Source organism: Solanum lycopersicum, chromosome 7 (genome assembly GCF_036512215.1).
Source record: "Solanum lycopersicum chromosome 7, SLM_r2.1".
NCBI lineage: Eukaryota > Viridiplantae > Streptophyta > Magnoliopsida > Solanales > Solanaceae > Solanum > Solanum lycopersicum.
The window spans coordinates 37,933,780-37,953,819 of record NC_090806.1 but is presented as its reverse complement, the minus strand read 5'-3'; the positions used below and the strand labels follow the sequence as shown (position 1 = coordinate 37,953,819).

At 32.6% G+C, this 20,040-nt stretch overlaps 1 long non-coding RNA gene across 1 annotated transcript; it reads left to right on the top strand.

Annotated features, from left to right (window-relative positions):
• The first annotated feature begins 17,534 nt into the window (after window positions 1-17,534).
• Window positions 17,535-19,082, top strand: LOC138337604 (uncharacterized). Its single transcript, XR_011210940.1, has 3 exons — window positions 17,535-17,804; window positions 17,881-17,963; window positions 18,833-19,082. It is a non-coding gene; the product is annotated as an uncharacterized lncRNA (long non-coding RNA).
• The last annotated feature ends 958 nt before the right edge of the window (window positions 19,083-20,040 follow it).

Below are 20,040 nucleotides of genomic sequence, written 5' to 3'. Positions count from 1 at the left end.
TTGTTTTTATTTGTTGTATTCATCTATATAGTTACGTAAATATTTATAATTACTAGCTTATTTATGTGGTAGTGGTTTGTTTGTTGCTATTGTTTAGGAGTTAAGTATGCTATTTCTTAGTTTTTAGGCTACAAGATTAGTGGAGTTGTTTAGGTCAAAATAATTATCAATAATTTACGTGTTCTGTTATTAATAATTAATATCTATTTAAAAAATAGTAATTGAGAAATAAAGAGCATTTTCACTTGCAGATTATTTTCATTTAATTAATGTTACTATAGGGGAGATAAAATCCTCTGTAATAGATAAATTATCTTTAGACAAACCATTTCAAGAAACATACCTACCTCAATCACTTGCAAAACCTTATTTAGTTCCGCCAACTGATTCCATCAGAAAAATGATAGAAAATCAAATAGACACTTATTATGGTGAACATCATTCCAATATGTATAATTATATCTCGGATAATGGAAACAATTCTAATGTACAGAATTCAAATGAATTCCCTATAAAATTCAATGAACCACTTAAAGAAATATATTTACCTCAACCAATACATTATTTAGTTGTTTGTTGTTGAGCACTGCTTAGATGTTATCACCTTAGTAGTTGGATTGTCAATCTCCTAAATTTCAATACCTTCACCAAGTTGTTGCACAACTTTCATAAATGTGGCACGAAGATCCATCTGTCCAATTTCTGTTCTTCACCTATTAATATTACTAATATCACTTACTTTGACTTTTTCTTTTGTTAATCTCCTTCATGCTTTTTGTACCTCTCTTTCTTAAAACTTGATTAGGAGGTTCAAAAATTCACCAAAAACTAAACTTACAAAATCAATCAAATTTATCTAAATTTCATCCTTATACACAAATCATATCACATATCCCAACAAACGACTGAAACTCATAGATCCCAAACACATGCTACAAGCAATAACTGGAATCTTCAGTATCAATCTCAAACTCTCACTATGGTGATACAAAAGATAGAGAGAGATTTTCTCACAATAAGATGCTAGCACATATACTGAACATGGGATCATTAGTCTTGTGTTCAAATTTTTGACACTTTTATTAGGTGCCTATACACATATTGCCACACATTCTTGAGTTTCATTGTTGAATCAAACTTTTAAATACATTGCATAACTTTCTAGACAATATATATCATTCCAATAAACAAAATTCAAAGAAGTTTCGTATGCACTTCCATAAACTACTTCAAGAAATATACTTACGTCAACCACCTATATTACCTTTATAGTTCAACCAAATGATAACTTCGCATTGTTCAATTACTAGAGTCAAGATTTAGAACTCAAACATTTCTAAGTACTAAATTCGAATGAGTTCCTTGTAAACTTTAACAAATCACTTCAAGAGGCACATCAACCACATGATGTACCTTTTAGTTCCATCAAATGATTTCTTCACAAGGTCGAATGGTTGGATTCAAGATGTTCTAAATACAAATGAGTCTCCTATGAGCTTCAACAAATCACTTAAAGAAGCATGCTTACCTCAATCCACTATAGCAAAATAGGCATTTAGTGGAAACAATTTTTCTTTTGGAAAAACAATATTTTTGTTGTAAAAAGAATTAGTGAATATCAATTTAATCTGATTGAATTTATGTATAGTTTTTATCGTAAATATCCTTATTATATTATTGTCACTAAATATAAAAAAGCGCCAATTATATTATCGCTGCTAAATATTTATCGCAAAAAAATTATTTGTGGTAGTGACCACTAATACGTTATTTTGTTAAATTGAATGATCTCTTCACAAGGTTGAATGGAAGGAACCAACAACCCTAACACGATATTTTCAATTTATTAAATTTAAACGAGTCCCCTATTAACTTCAAAAAACCACTTCAAGAAGCATATTCATACCTCAATCACCTGTAGTACCTTCTTTGGTTCCACCGAACGATTTTCTTCGCAGGGTTGAATGGGTAGATACACCACCCAGAACTTGATAGCCAACTCAAAGGCTGAATTTCCATAGTTTCATAGTTTAGGTTCTCAAATACTCAAAACGAATCCGAATATAGAACCAACAACTCTCATATACCAATTTATGCACTTTTAAATTAATGAAATATATGGACTTCCATTTTGACTTTCAAAACTCCAAGAGACTCCAAAAACCACCTTTAAGCAACTTAAGCTATTGATATGCCATGTTTTCACGGTATTTTTAATGTTTTTTCCTTAAGTTTAGTGTGTGGTCAAAAGACTTTTTGTATTGATTTTTATGTAAGTTTCTTTTTATTTGCAGGAAATCTGTCTAAAGATCAACGCGGAAGTTTTTGAGCAAGAAATGCAGAAAAGTTATCACCTACGGAGCTTGTGAAGGTACATCGAGCCTGTGACGGTCTATAGGTGGCATCATAGTGAAGTTGCTAAAGGAAGATGGGGAAGTCTGACCTAAGTATGGGATTATGAATTTCATGATGAACCGTTATAGCCACGATGGCCCGTCCTGCTTGTTCGTCGTGATTATCAAAGAATAGTCCAAGTACCCAAATTCAAAAAAGTTTAAGTTTTATGGAGCGAAGACCCTCGACGGACCGTTGTGCTTGGAACGATCTGTCATACCTGTTCGTCGAGGGTAATAAAGAAAGTAGAAGAAGGTTTTGTAAGTATAGGATGACGGAGGCCATGACGGCATGTCGTGACCACGACAGCCCGTCACGAGGTCCGTCGACTCTGACGCGTCTTGACAAATTTTTAGCAATTAGAGTCCTTATTTTATTAGGTTTTTATTTTTTTATAAAATAGTTGAAAAAACCTCATTTTTGGGGTTAGACTTTGTTTTGGTTAGACTCTTGTTTAGACTTTTTGTTAGTAGACTCTTTGTTATTATACTTTGTGATTGTTATACTTTTGGAGAATCTTTAGTCTTTGATTAATTTCAGTAATTGTTACACTTTATTTGGAATTTATTGTTGGTGCGTTTGGCGATTAATCAAGTGAAATTCTGGATTTTATTTTTCTCATCAAAGTAAGTGCATGAATTCTTATATTAAATATATGATATTGTGATTATGACTATGGGTAACTAAACTCCATAACTAGGGTTGTGAGAACCATGGGCGAATAATGAGGTAACCTAACTAAAATAACAATTCTAGAATAGTGCCTTGCATGTATTGATAATTCTTTCGTTTATAAGTCTTTTTAATGGATGGACAATGTTAGAACTCGACTTAATGCTACTTGCCAAACAAAGGAGGTAGATAATAGGAAAAGAATTATCAACATAGATTTAGTGGATACTATCTAATAGGCGAGAATTGATTGGTACGAGGTAATAACTTAGTCAAATATCGAATACAATGCTTAATATGAGGTAAAGGTAAGGGTTAATATAGCAACACACGTAGTCGGACAAAGGTGCGGAGTGAAATTTTCTAGATGCCGAATCAAGGATTTAGAAATACATAACTTATCAGTTTTATGCTGGATACTAGGGCAGAATTGTTATAGTTAGAATTATCAAGAATGGAACCTGTGGAGAACACCTAAACCCTAGTAACTTTGATTAATTGATTAAACTCCAAGATTTGAACCTGTTAGTTGTTACTTTAATTTTAGCTAATTATTTTCATTAAGTTAGAAATAAAACCTCCCCTTATATTGTCTTTTATTTTCTAAGGAAATTATTGACTAAATAATAGTAATAATTGATTAAAGTTAAGTCTGAACTATTTTCCTTGTGGGAACGATCCCAACCTCACTAGTTGGGTTATTTATTTGATATGATCGCTTACTTCTTATTTGAGAAGTAAGTTTGAGCGTTATCAAATTTTGGCGCCGCTGTCGCGGAAAGTAACTTTAAGCTCAAAACTTAAACAAATTCCTAAACTTCTAATCAAGGTTCAAAACAAAATCCCAAAAATCAAACATGAATGACTCGAGTTCAAAATTGAGAGGGGCAAAATGGTAAATTTCACAAAATAACAAAAATGGCCAACCTTGTCATCACATTATCTACCACTAAAAATCATGTTTCATTCTCAAGCATAAAGCAAAAGAAAATAATAGAAGCCTTGAAGAGATGAAGATATCTAAAATGCATACCCGACTCTGACTCCCAAGTTGCCTTACCAATTGAACAATGCTTTCATTACACTTTCACTGAAGAAATCTTCTTGGTGCTACGCTTTTGGACCTGCCTATCAAAGATGACTTTATGCTCGTACTCAAAAATAAATTTGTACCTAACTCAACTAAATCAAGAAAAATCACATGGAACTCATCGGGTACGTACTGCCTAAGCATAGTGACATGAAACACATGATGAACAACTGACAAGCTAGGTAGTAAGGCTAACTTATAGGCCACCCCTCCCACTTAGTTCAAAAAATCAAAAGGTTTAATGAATCTATGGTTAAGCTTAGCCTTCTTTCGAACCTCACCACACCTTTCGTAGGTGACACTTGGATCCAAAATTATCAACCTCTATGAACACACATGCTCAAAATCTCCTGTATGCATAGCTCTTCTGACGACTTTAGGTTGTTAGTAGCCTATCGTGAAGTCTGTAAGACCTTTAAAATGAGTTAGAGTTTTTAGAGCCTCACATGTTCGTATAAGCATTTTAACATGTTAATAGAGTGTTTTAAATTATGAATGATTTATTTTAAGTTATTTTAAAATCAAACGTCAAGGGACAACCACGATGTTCGACGACTAGTCACTTAAAGGGCCTTATGTGTTTTTATGGATGTATGTGTGTTTCATGAGCTTATGAGGTTGTTACATGAGTTATAATAATGTTTTTAGATATTATCTTTAGTTTCATGAATTTTAGTGTTCAGACATCCAAGAACATCCATGACGTTCAAAAGTTAGCCCTTGAGATGTGCATGTGTGTGTCTTAAGTGTGCCTAGAATGTTTGCACGTGTTGCATGTAATTGTTTTGGGATAAAATGATATAGAAAGTCCTTGAATTATGAATTTTATTATTTACATTATAAATGAAAGGGTACGACTCCCCAAGGGCCTCTCAAGAAGCCCTCAAGAAGGACCGAAAGGTTGTCAAGATACTGCCTTGGCAATGTCAATCGAGTGAGACAAATTATGCCTCGTCAGTTTACTGAAGCCCTGTTGATGGGGAGTCATCGATGGAAACTTATCCTGGTGAAGGCTCAAACAAAGAACAACCTAATACCCAAACGACAGAAGCAACAGACGGTCCATCGATGGGCCAACGTGGCGTTGATGCCTGACCTTCGATGCAGGCTTCAGTTACTTCCATGCACGCTGTCTAATTATAGGGTGAATGGGAAATTCAACCCACGTGCTAACCTGACCCTAGGTGGTTTGAGTAACTATTTTTGGGTATATTTGGTTGGTTAAAAACGTGAATAGCCTATTCCCAATCCTCCATTCAAAATCAAAACCTCCCTCTCCCAAAATATCCTCTCTAGAAAACTCCATTGAAGGTGAAGTTGAAGGTTAGCTTGTAGATGTGATTTACATGGGTTCTTCACCAAATTTAGTGGGTTCTTCATCTAATAAATGTATGGTGATCCTTCATCTCTAGTTTATCTTTCACCTAGAGAGTCCTTTTCAAACTTTTCAAAGAAGTTTCATGCTCAAATCTCTTCTTCTTCAATCTAGCCATGGTTTCTTTATCAAATTGAATTCAAATAATAATAATATTAATGTATTGAAGATTATCTACTGATTTGTACGTGATTTTTAATCCAATTGAATGATTAACCCATGCTTTCTCACAAACTCAATTTTAGCTTATGTATGGCTTTATGATCTTGATCTCATGTATATCGAATTGTGATTCAATAATGTTAATATGCTTATACCTACTGCCTAGTATGTGTATTGGTGATGAATTTTTGTGGAATGATCTATGAGGGTCAAGTTTGAAGGGTTTTGAATAAGGCTAGTCTATCATGTAGTAACTTATGATCTTGACGTTAGGAGGGTTGTTGGGTGACTCGATCATGATAAATTGTTTTAACTACTGCCTATATGTGCAATTTGATTATAATTAGTTATAATTGATCCAATATGAATAGATAACAATTGATTGGTAAAGATTGATTTATGTTCTTCTAGCCTATAGACTTTATAGGGTAATGTATATGTTGTGATATATATTCTTGGGTAGATGAAACGTTATTCAATTATTATGCTCTATATCATTATCTACTGCCCTAAATGTATATTTCTTATAAAATATGATTGATGATCAAGAGTAGGAAAATTGGTTGATGATCTATAACTCTCTACTTTCTACTATATATGTGATGTATTGTATTAGTTTGTAGTATGATCTTCTAACAACTTGCACATGATTTCTTTCATGATTAAAGAACATTTAGCTACTTCCGTATACATGTATTGTTGATGAAAAATTTGTATTTATTAATGTTGATAAAAAGGTTGATGAATTGGTAAAGTCTACTCTTCTCCTCTACTTTCTATATTATTGAAGTTGATGAAGAATTGTATGAAATTGTTTAGGTAGGGTCACTTATGGTGGTCGTGTTTATTTTATTTTCATTATATATATGTTTTGACTATGAACTTGAAGGAAAATTGATGAATATATGAGTGTGTGGTTATGATGATCACACTATGCGTAACTTGTGCCTAGTCTTCCATTCTAGTTGTGATCTATGTTATGTAGCTAGTGTTATAAGCATTTAAATGGTTACATTAAGATCATGCGTAGGTGATTCCATTAATGAAGTTTGAAGAATTTATGACACTACCCATGTACCCTTATGTGAATGTGTGAATATCTAATGTAAGGAGTCTTAAAGTGTAATATGAAGTTAGCTTGCCTCCTATGCTAAATTTTGTTGTGTAGTCTATGCTTGATTGTACATTGTGGTCTTAAGGGGGTGGCTACCTCAATGTGTTAATTGATATCCATTATGTGATCATGTTGACTAATATACACACACACACTCACACATTATCATTGCTTACGGTGTAGCAAAGGGTCATGGTGTCTAATGAAATGTTGTTCTCATATTCACTAAATGTCTATTACTATGCATGTAAGGTAAATTTATATGAAGTATCTTATGTATTCCTTAACTAGGATGACTTGTTAGGTGTACTAGTATGGGCAATGGTATGTGACCTTGTTTATGCATTACACATGTGTACCTTGATGGGATAGTTCCTAGGTTTGGTTTCTATTTAAATGAAAATGGATGTATGGACATGTTCTGAGTATCTCTTATATGCTATAATTTGAAGTATATGGCATGATGAAGTATGATTATACCTAGTTTCTAAATGTGTTTACATGAAAGGCTTGCTAATATAATTACACTTGTACACTTATGCATGAATGAGATGAAGTATGAACATGTGTGGTTTTGATGTGTTATGTGAAAGGATTTATCACATATATGTATACACACACACATGAATGATGATCTAGTCAATAGAGGGGCACTTGAAAGGTCTTCTCAAGAGTACCCTAAACTAAATGGTGCTTTACATATGCTATGTCCATGTGAAATGGTTTCTCACATGATTTAGGTTGATGCACTGTCGTCTATGACCTATGAGCTAAGCATATGAGGAGTCAATATCCTATTTACTATGTTTTATAAAGTAATGTTAATAAAGGCTTTTCAATTAAGGGAACTTAGCTTAGCACCGAGTAAACTTGAAGATGAGAAGTGTCTCTTCCCATTGTAGGAAGGTAGGTCACCATAATCCTCATGAGGTGGATAAATACAATGCCTCAACATGCATAAAAAGGGTTTCCATAAGTGATTAACCATAATTCCTCATTTGGCATAAAGAGGGTTTTACTATGTACCTCCAAGTTCCATAACTATGCTTGCCACATACGATCTAGCAAGCGACTTCACTAGTATGCAATCATCTGTTAATGTTCTACCTTGGCTAGGTAAGAACACCTTCCATTGTTGTAAGGCTCTACAACACCAAATTCCATGTAGCACCCATGCTCTTAGTGTCGGTTAAGGCTATATTTTCCCTAAACAAAAATGGACAATGTAAATAAAGTAAGGACCCTAAATAGGATAACCTTAGGGTAGTTGCTTTGTGTAGGTGGGGGTATGAAGTCCTAAACATTGCACAAGTGTCTCTTAAGGGAAGTCCTAGGAAGGTGTTGTAATGCATGTGTCTATGCATATGTTCCTTATGCATGTCTTTGTAGTAATTTTCTCTTTGTTGTTATTAAGTGCATGGTATGAGTCCTAATGGATCTATATGATGTGGTATTGTTCTTTTATGAACTATGTTGGTCTTAATGACTACATGATGAAGGTCTTGTTGACATAAATGAAGTTGTCGTCACTTACTATGTTAATGTATGAATTAGATGTTAAGGCTTGTGGTCTCATGATAGGTTTCCCAAGTATGTGTGAGGTTATGAGGATTCACATGTAGATTGCACTAGTAGAATTAGATTGGGATTGTGAGTAAGGTCATATAAGATTCTATGTGAATGAAGTTAGCATATGTGGCAGTAAACTATGTCTCATTGTAATTTCCCTAAGGTCTTGACTAAATGTGTCGATGATGTATTATAGCTCCTTGATGGTATGCGTTGACGTATGTATATTATATGTATGACTTCCTTTTGGCCTTAAGGTGATGCATTGCACCAAGTATCACTACAGGGTTACTTGGTCGAATAAGGAATTAGGAATCAAATGATTCTCTGTAAAATAAGATATTCACTATAAAGAAGGAAAGTGCTTACTGTAAATTGATTCAAAATTGTCTTAAATGTATTATATGATTGTATATTATGTTTGACCATTAAATATACCTATATGAAGTATGTAAATGATAAAATGATTTTTATATAAAGGTTTTATGAAGATTTCTCAAAATGTCATGAAGTAGGATTTCAAGTAAAATGTCCCTTTTAAGTACATGTTAAAGCATGGTTGCCATACTGAGTGCTTTCTTGTTTTAACTCCATTCTTCTCTACTTTTTACAAAAAGTGTAGGTTATGGATACTTAGAGGATGTCTTTAAATGGCGAGGAGCTTGATATGTGATTCCCAAGCTCAAAGAAAGGAATCCTTAAGTCCAACGTTGTCCTAATGTCTAGCTTACTGTAAAGCCTTTTAATATTGTACTTATGATTTATGTTATAAGGGTTGTGTCCCTAAAGTACTAATATGATATTGAGTCTAGAATGACAAAAAGAGACTAGAGTCTTTAACTATGTATTATGATATTCTATATATATGAAAGTGATGTCCTAGCATATGATGTTCTAAGAAAGTTTTAAATTTTTTAGCTAAATTTACCTATGAGAATGCGATGAATGATAACTATGAGTTTGTATAAGACCTCTGAGAGATCAAGTATGCCATGTTACTTCTAGGGGTTGCTCCCCCGTCTTGACAAATGTGGTAACAAAGCATGGGTTTTTGAAAGTGGTTTTAGGTTATAAAAGTCTCATATTGCCATGTCTAGTAGAGTCTCGATTATCGGTGTGAGTCGCGACACATCTATGAGCGAAAGGCTATAGGACGATAGAGTTTCCTTTTTTTTATCATTCTCATGTCGTGTCATAAACTTAACTCTATAAGATCTCTATCTTATGTTTTCTTGTCCGTTGGTCTTTTAGATATGACTTTTGATGCTTATGTTGGTTTTATGGTTTTTGATGAGTATGGAAGGGTAATTATTTCATGATTTGATTTTGTGATGCCAATTATGTCTATGTTTGTGAAATATGAGAAATGATAGGTTATGTTCATATGATGTCCTTTGTGACAATAAATGAGAATTATGTGAAATAGCATGTTATGTTGAGAAATGTGTGTCATGATATTGTTAAAGCATGTTAGAAGTTGTTATGGTTAAAATAAGTTTCTTTTTTTGTAATCATATGCTACTATATGGTTTTGCATGATGGTAGCCTAATGTGTTAAATTGAGCTTGAAATGCTTAGTTACTACCTATGGAAGCATGTTGCCTAAGCATATGTATAATGGTTCAAATGTTTATTTTATTTATATTTGTGAACCTTCATGATTGTTTTGTATGAATTGGAGTCCTTTGTATATAATTTATTCTAGGTGTGAAGGTAGTATATTTATCTTTGTAGGGTAATAATGTGGGCTTCATTGACCTAGATTTTACCTTACTCTAATGTTGAAAGAAAAAAGAGGTCGTATAGTTTAGTCTCCTCTATTGTTTCCCCTAATGTTGTATTACCTTGTTGTCTAGTGTATTGTATAAAAACCTTATGTGGTTTGGTAGTATGACCTAACTTGATGATTGGGGGATAATTTGCCTAAGGTGGTAAGGTTTAAAAATGCCTTGGTATTCCTATGTTGACTTATTGTAATTCCTTCTAAAGAGGTAATCACTTTTAGGTGATGAAAATAAAGGTTGTTAAGTTAAGATCCTCTTAAGAATGGGTTGAGTTGTTCTTAATTGGGTTTACCCTAAGTGGGGGAGGGTGATGTGAGTAGTAAGGTTGTAGATATTTCTACCTTGTTCAATTGTTCCTACTTGATCTTGAAACTAATGAATTCTTAGTAAGCTTGTTCATGATAGAAATCTTGTCTAAAGTATGAATTGCATGACCTCTATATGTTTTGTATGTCTTGATTAACACTATCTTAAGAATATCTTGAGGATTATAATGTACTTGAAAAGAAATTTTGATTAAATTCATGGTTTTCTTATGTTGATTGTGCCTCTTTAAATACTAGTTGTGCATTTGACTTCATGAGATAAGGTAAGAAACATGTTTGAAGTTACTTATAATATGTGGTGTTTAAGCCATTAATGAAAAATTTGAGTCTCCTTAAAAATTAAAATAATGAGTCTCTTGAAAACTATGTGACTTTTATGATTTGGAAAGCATGATTGTAGGCTCAGTTTTGAAAAGCGAAGGCATGTTTAGCTATTTTCCTTGTGTGTACCTATAAATTGTAAGACTTTCCCTAAATGATGCATGTTTATGAAGTCTAGTGATAAGCTAGAAATTAAAATTTTGTGAAATGACTTCCTATTGTTGTGATGTGTGTGGTGTAATTTACCATTTTGACTTTACTAGGCAGAAAGTTTGAGCTTGCCATGATTAAAAAAAGATGAGAAATTCTCATGTTACAGTATAGTTGACCTTTGTGCATTTGCTTGGGTATGGGCTCATGAGACATATAAGTGTGTAGATGAGAAGGACATTCTTCCCTATAACATAACTAAGCATGGTATGGTTGAGTATGGCCCCATGGCATTATGCCTAACTAATAAGAATCAATGGTCAACCTATTTAATTCAATACTAGGTGCATTGATGTATGAGTGCCTATTTGTTCTTGAGTGTTGTTGAAACTGCCTAAGTGTGACTTAAAGATGGTTGCAAGATGAGATATTATTAAATTGAAATGTAAAGACCATGTTATGATTAGGATAAGGATGTTCCTCCTATGAACATGACAAGAGCCTATGTGCTTAATGCATTAAAGAGTGAGTGAATAAAGGTTTTGCTTGCTTGTGTGTGTTGAGTGCTAAATAATTTGAAGTTGTGTTCCTTGTATTTTGGTGCATTGACTTATATGCGATGATTTTATTAATAATGTGAGATGATCTATGATTCTTTGAAGTCCTTGTTGTGATAAAAGTGTTCTAAGTCTCATTCGAGGACGAATGTTCCTAACTGAGGAATATTGTAAGACCACTAAAATGAGTTAGGGTGTCTATATAATCAAATGTTCCTATAAGATTTTAACATATTAATAGAGTATTTTAAGTATGCATGATTGATTTGAAGTGATTTGAAAGTCAAATCTCAAGGGACGGCCAAGACGTTCGACGACTAGTATCCTAAGGGGCCGTATGTGCTTTTAAGTGCTTATGTGTGTATCATGAGATTATGAGGTTGTTATATGAGTTATAATGATGTTTTTAGACAGTATGGTGAGTTTGATGAAGTTTATAGCTCAAACGTCTAAGAATGTCCAAGATGTTCGAGAGTTAGACCTTGAGACGTGCATGCGTGTCTTGAGTGTGCCTAGCATGTTTGGGTGTTTTTGTAATTATTTTGGGTGGAACTGATGTGGGATTTCCTTGACTTGTTAATTTTCATATTTACATTGGAAACTCTCAGGTACGAATCCCCAAGGTTTCCACAAGAAGCCCTCGAGAAGGACCCAATGGCTGTCGAGACACTTCCATGGCAGAGTCAATCGACTGAGCCAAACGACAGGACGTCAGATGAATGACGCCCCATAAATGGGAAGGATTTGATGTAAACTTATCCTGGGGAAGGCTCAGCCAAAGAACATCCTAAGACCCAAACTACGGAAGTCACAGATTGTCCGTCGATGAGCCAACATGGCGTCGATTGCTGGCCATCTTTGCAGGCTTTAGTTACTGCATGCACACTGCTAATTATGGGGTGAATCAGACGTGCTAAACTGACCCTAGGCGGTTTATTTACCTATTTTTGGACATATTAGGTTGTTTAAAAACGTGAATAGCCCATACCCAATCCTCCACTCAAATCAAAACCTCCCTCTACCAAAATATCCTCTCTAGAAACCTTCATTGAAGGTAAAGTTCAAGGTCAGCTTGTAGATGGGATTTCCATGGGTTCTTCACAAATTTTTAGTGGGTTCTTCATCTAATAAAGGTATGGTGATCCTTCATCTCTACTTAATCTTTCATCTAGAGAGTCCTCTTCAAAGTTTTCAAAGAAGTTTCATGATCAAATCTCTTCTTTTTCAATCTAGCCATGGGTTCTTTCTTAAATTGATTTTAAAGGAATAATATTAATGTATTGATGATTATCTAATGATTTGGACGTGATTTTTAATATACTTGCATGATGAGCCCATGCTTTCTCACAAATTTGACTTTTGCCTATGTATGGCTTTATGATCTTGATCTCATGTATATCGAATTGTGATTCAATCATGTTAATATGCTTATACCTACTTGTAGTATGTGTATTGATTATGAGTTGTTGAAAAATGATCCATGAGGGTCAAATTTGAAGATTTTGTAATAAGGCTAGTCTATCATGTATTAACTTATGATCTTGACGTTAGGATGGTTGATATGTGACGCGATCATGGTGAATTGTCTTAGCTACTGCCTATATGTGTAATTGTGATGATAATTATGTATAATTGATCCAATATGAATAGATAACAATTGAATTGGTAAATATTGATTTAGGTTTTTCTAGCCTATAGAGTTGATAGGATAATGTATATGTTGTGATCTATATTCTAGGTAGATGAAGCATGATTCAATAATGATGTTCTATATCTTTAGGTACTGCCCTAAATGTAAATTTTTTATAATATATGATTGATGGTTAAGACTAGGGAAATTGGTTGATGATCTATAACTCTCTACTTTCTAGTATATACGTGATGTATTGTATTAGTTTGTAGTATGATCTTCTAACGACTTGTACATGATTTGTTTCATGATTAAATACATTTAGATAATTCCATATACATGTATTGTTGATGAAAAAGATGTATTTATTAATGTTGATTAAAAGGTTGATGAATTGGTAAAGTCTACTATTGTACTCTACTTTCTATATTGTTGTAGTTGATGAAACCTTTTATGGCATTGTTTGGTATGATCCACTTATGGTGGCGGTGTTTATTTTATTTTCATTATATATATGTGTTTCCTAGGGGTGATAATTTCAGCCCATATTTATAAAATCAGACCATTTTGTCGAATTTAAATAAGATGGATCACTCACTTTCTAAATGTTTAAATATGAATTTCAGCTTATTTTAAACGCCCACATAAATATGGTCAATATGGGTTTATAGTGGGTGCCCATTTTTGGATCACTCTCTTTATCCTTTTGTTCTTCTTTTTGTACATTATTGGTCGTGGTTGGTAGTCCTTGAGCTTTTTTCTTCTCTTCTTCTTTCTTCTTTTCTTCTTCTTGAATCAGATTTAACTAATTTAATCAATGTATTAGATTTTGGTTGCTCTCAATTGAAATTACTTCATAAATGATTAGGAACATACACCATTATTTTGATATGTAAAATTAATAGTTCTTTGAAATCATTCATCACCATCTGAGCACCTACAATTTTTTCAATTATTTGTATCCGCGTTTCCAATAGATTGTTATATGTTGCAAAAATTGACTATTGAAACAAATTATAGCCATATGTAGCAATTGAAAAGGTTATTTCAATAGCAACAGAATTGACAGATGTAACAACATATAACTTACACAAGCTGCAATATATAAGCTAGAAATGTAGCAACATATGACTTGCATTTTCAATCGACATGATAGATATAAAATACCATTGTAAATCATTGTTTTAAGTGTTATATCATATTTGTATTGCTTAATTATGGTTTAAAGTACTAAAATTTTGTCCAATTTGACATTTTTCATCCCTAAATTTCTCAATTTATCGATTAAGTCATCCTTGAAGGGACATGTGTGGCACATATGCACGTTCTATTGGAAAATTGCAACAGCAATGTCATATGTGGAAACATGTGCACATTCTGCTAGGAAAATTGAAACAGAAATGTCGTATGTGGCAACATATGTATATCATAAATGATCTTTAGGGGGTAATTCAATTAAATTGTCACATAATTCAACATGTAACACTAATATATAGTCCTATAACATGTCTAAGTACAGAATTATGGTATAATACAACAACCTTCATCAATTCTATCAATTGCTTTTACAAAGACTATCATTTACCACTAGTTCATCATACAATGACCAAGTAACTACATATGATAGTTATGTAATACCCTTGTAAATCATTGTTTCAAGTGCTATATTATTTTTTATTGCTTAATTATGGTTTAAAATTCTAAAATTTGTCCAAGTTGACATTTTTTCATTCCTAAATCACTCAATTTATTGATTAAGTCATCCTTGAAGTGACATATGTGGCAACATATGCACGTTCAGTTGGAAAAATTGCAACAAAAATGTCATACGTGGCAACATATGTATATCATAAAATGATATTTTGGGGTTAAGTAAATTAAATTGTCACCTTATTCAACATGTAACACTAATATATAGTCCTATAACATGTCTTAGTACAAAATTATGGTCTAATACAACAACCTTAATCAATTCTATCAATTATTATTACAAACACTGTCATTTATCCCTAGTTCATGATACAATGATCAAGTAACTATATATGATAGTTATATAAAACCCTTATAAATCGTTATTTCAAGTGTTATAACATATTTTTAATGCTTAATTATGTCTCAAATTCCTAAAATTTGGTCCAATTTGATATTTTTTCATTCATAAATCGTTCAAATGATTGATTAACCCATTCTTAAAGTGACATATGTGGCAACATATGCATATTCTGTTGGAAAAATTACAACAGAAATATCATGTGGCAACATATGTATATCATAAAATGGTCTTTGAGGGGTTAATTCAATTAAATTGTCACCTAATTCAACATGTAACACTAATATTTAGTTCTACAACATGTTTAAGTACAAAATTATAGTATAATATAACAACCTTTCTCAATTCTATCAATTATTTTTACAAAGGTTATCATATAACTAGTTCATCATACAATGATCAACTAACTTCATATGATAGTTATATAACATTGTTGTAAATCGTTGTTCCAAGTGTTATACCATATTTTTATTGCTTAATTATGGTCCAAAGTACTAAAATTTGATTGAATTTGACATTTATTCATTTCTAGATCGCTCAATTATGTATAAGTCAACCTTGAAGTGACATATGTGACAACATATGCACATTTTGTTGAAAAAATTGCAATAGACATGTCATATGTGACAACATGTACATCTTAAAATGTACTTTTTTTCGAGATAATATTTCAAAATGAATAACAACATAACCATCCTACAAAAAAACAAGTGATAAAAACCACTAAAAAGTCTTGATTTAATATCAATAACTATTATATTTTATATTAGAAGATGTCAACGATAAACTAGAAATAATAAGGGCAACAAGACTTTGTTGTAGAAGAAAAATCCCAACATATTATCATTGATGTTGTGGAAAACATAACAACAATTTGAATTGTAAATAAATAATGGAACGAGAGAAAGGAAAGAGAGAAAAGAAAACGAAAATTAGTAAAAATAAATTAAATTTGAAATATGAAACAAAACGATCTTTTTATACCTTTTATTTTTTTTAAATTCTTTTTTATAATTCATAGTGTGAAATTTGTTGCCACATATATCCTTTCTGCTGGGTAAATGAAGATAATTTTTTTTTACAACAACTGTTATGTATGTTGTCACAAACACCACATTGGTAATAATAAAATGTTGACACATATATTCTTTCTGTGAAATATGTTGCCACATATATTTTTTCTGTGACATATGTATCCACATATCTTCTTTTTGTGACATAAGTTGCCACATGTCTTCTTATGGTGACATATGTTGTCACATATCTTCTTTTTGTGACATATGTTGTCACATATATCCTTTTTTGTTGGGGCACATGTAGATTGAGTTATTGTCATGGATGAAGCTTCTTGTATCATTTTATCTACAAGGTAAATAAAAAAAATATTGAGATTTTACAATTTATTATAAAATAATAATAGTAGTATATTGCAACAGATGGATAGTCTGTTGCCATAAATTAACATTATGTTGCCACATATGTACCTGTTGTTGCAACACATAAAATTTTTGTTGCAACATATAGATCTTATGTAGCAACAGATGAATCATATGTTGACACAAATGTACAGATTATTGCAACATTTGAATCTTATGTGGCAACAAATGACCATTTTGTTGACATAAAGTGAGATGTTACAACATATGATATCTTTTTGAATATACACAAACATATCACTAAAATGTTACAACATACGCTAAATATTTCACAAAATGAATATATTTTTGACGCCTGAACAACACTGTATTTCTAAGATCATATCAACAAAATGGCCACAAAAAAATAACAACAATAACAAAAATGGCTTTTCACTAAATGATAACAATACATATACATTTCCTCAAAATAAGGATTTTTTGAGTTGACTGATTTTCTTTCAAAAATAATAAATAATACACACCATTAAGTCGATTATTCAACTTTTAAATCCATAAAAAAATTTATTGTTCATTAATCCAAGAAAAGAACTTTTAAAATTGTAAAATATTTCAAAAAAATAACTTATCATTTCTAGTCGAACTCGATTACAGTTCAGAAAGATGTGAGAGTAATGGAGTAATGAAGAGCAAGAGTAATGAATGGAGAGAAAGAGTAAAGATAGATTTTTGAATTTCTAAGGAAGAAGAAGAAAAATCCCCCAAAGGAGGAAGAAATGAAGAGAGAGAAGTGAGGAGGGAAGATGAAAATATTTTTCTTTTTAAATAATTTGGTTTAAATTATAAAAGTGTGATTTTTTGTATTTAATAAAATTTAAAAATATTAATTTGGTCCCCTATTTGCTTAATTACATTTTAAAGAGGATTTGACCAACTCATGAACAAAACAAAAACGAGACTTATTTGACACCTTTCCCTTAATTTTCTCAAAAATCCCTAATACAGGCATTAAGATTACAACTGCAAGGAAATCAGCTACAGCAGCGCAGAAATCAGCATTTGACCAGAGCTTTCGTTCATGGCACGAGATATCTTGATCATACCAATTACCACGGTATCTTCAGAATCTACCTTTAGCATTGGAGGTGGTATTATTGGAAAGTTTCAAAGTTCTATTTTACCTTCAAATGCTGAAGCAAAATTGTGTGCTAAAGATTGCTTTGTGGACAAGAAGGTAGTCATCATTTACATATTGAGATTTATTTTGTTATGTTATAATAGACTTTATAGTTTAACGTCTTATTTTCTAGATTGTGATGGATCAGACACCGATGCGGATGAAATTGCAGTGGAACTTCAACCGTATCTTGCTAAACTTGGCTCGCATTGATAGGTAAATTTCTATTCTATCTGAACTACTTTCTGTTTCTGCATTAGTTGGCTTGGCACCTTCTCCATCTCTGGTTTCTGCATTAGCTAGCTTGGCACCTTCTCCATCCTGGATTTGCTATCATTATAACCTCATTAATTTGCTTCTTAAGGCTAGCTACTGTGAAAACAAAAATAGGACAATGAAGATTTCAAATTTAGGGAACCTTACATTAGAGATTTCAATTGATATTTCTGTTAGTATAGAGGAGTCCGATAAGAAATTTGATGATTTCATTAAGAAAATCAATCAAGAGATGTTGCTGCAGAGGCAATAATCTGATCAGCGTCCCACAGTATTAATATGCTAAATCGAGCACGATTAGTGTTTGCTTGTAGACATGCAACTGATGTCATGGAGTTCTTGTGTTCCTCGCATGAAGCCTGACGTAAGGTTCCCAAATTTCAAAAAAAAACTGTGAGAGAGTTTTATCTGAAGATTGTAGAAGTTGTATATTTCTGGTGTATGCAGCAGCTCTTTTGATTTCTGGAGTCTTCCGTAAAACTGAAAACATACACCGAATTCTAATGATTAGTAATTGTTATTGGTTGCATTGAAAAGGGTAAAAAAAAAAGTAGGAGTAAGCTAGAGCCGTGTATTAGTGTTAATGACCATGGCTGAAAGAGTATTAACTTTACTATGGCAGCTTTTGCATTCAATATCAAGTGACTGGTCTAATTTTTGAGAACAATAACTTTACTTCAACCTTACTGTTCAAGAACTCCAAGAGAATAAACAAGGAAAATTTTTGCACTAAAATTTAATACCAAGAGAATCCCATGCGCTTAGTAAATTTAATACAAGGTAACAGACTAACTGCAGAACAACTTCAGTTCAGGACACAAGAGCTAATGTCCAACTCAGTGGCTGCAATTCAAGATTATTGAACAAAGAAGAAGAAATCACAGCATCCTGATGCGCTGTTGGCTGGTGCAGATCGCCCGTCAAATATTATACTATTTTGTTTAGTCTCTTGTTTAGCCATGAGACTGCACTTCTTTGATTATATTTATATTTTTGTACTTCGATTGTTGTATTTGTGTTAATACTTGATTTCCACGGAATGAATACTGATCTTTATCCTTTTAGTACATTTGGAGTACTATTTGTTGGTGATGTCTCTTTAGTTGTTAATATTTGATTTTCACTTCTTGATTGCTTATTGTTTGTATGTGAATGTTAGACAAAAGGGCGGTGATTTGATGTACGGAGTAATTGAGAAGATTATGTAATAATGTTCTATTATCAAAGAAGAATAGATAAATTGATGTCATGAAAGAGATAATGTTTTTTTCGTAGTCAAGGAAATATAGAGAGGTTCTTAGTGGGTTAGAACCATTTTACCTAAATCATATTTGACCAAATCCATATTGTCCATATTCTATTTGGGTGGATTACGATCCAAACCATTTTCGCTCAATTCATATTTAATCCATCCAAATCCGGTTCAATCCAACCAATTGCCACCCCTAGTGTTGACTATGGCCTTGAAGGCAAATTGATGAATATATGAGTTTGTGGTTATGATGATCACACTATGTGTAACTTGTGTCTAGTCTTCTATTCTAGTTGTGAATCTAGGTTATGTAGCTAGTATTATAAGCATGTAAATGGTTACGTTAAGATCATGTGTAGTTGCTACCATTAATGAAGTGTTATGTATTGATGACCCCTACCCATGTACCCCTATGTGAATGTGTGAATAGCTAATGTTAGGAGTCTTAAAGTGTAATATGCAGTTAGCTTGCCTCCTATGCTAAATTGTGTTGTGTGGTCTATGCTTGGTTGTGAATTGTGGTCTTAATAGGTGGATGCCTCAATGTGTTAGTTGATAGCCATTATGCGATCATGTTGACTAATGCACATACACTTACACATTATGAATGCTTACAATGTAGCAAAGGGTCATGGTGTCTAATGAAAGGTTGTTCTCATATTCACTAAATGTCTACTACTATGCATGTAAGGTAAATGTATATGAGGTATGTTATGTATTCCTTAACTAGGATGACTTGTTAGGTGTACTAGTATGGGCAAGTGT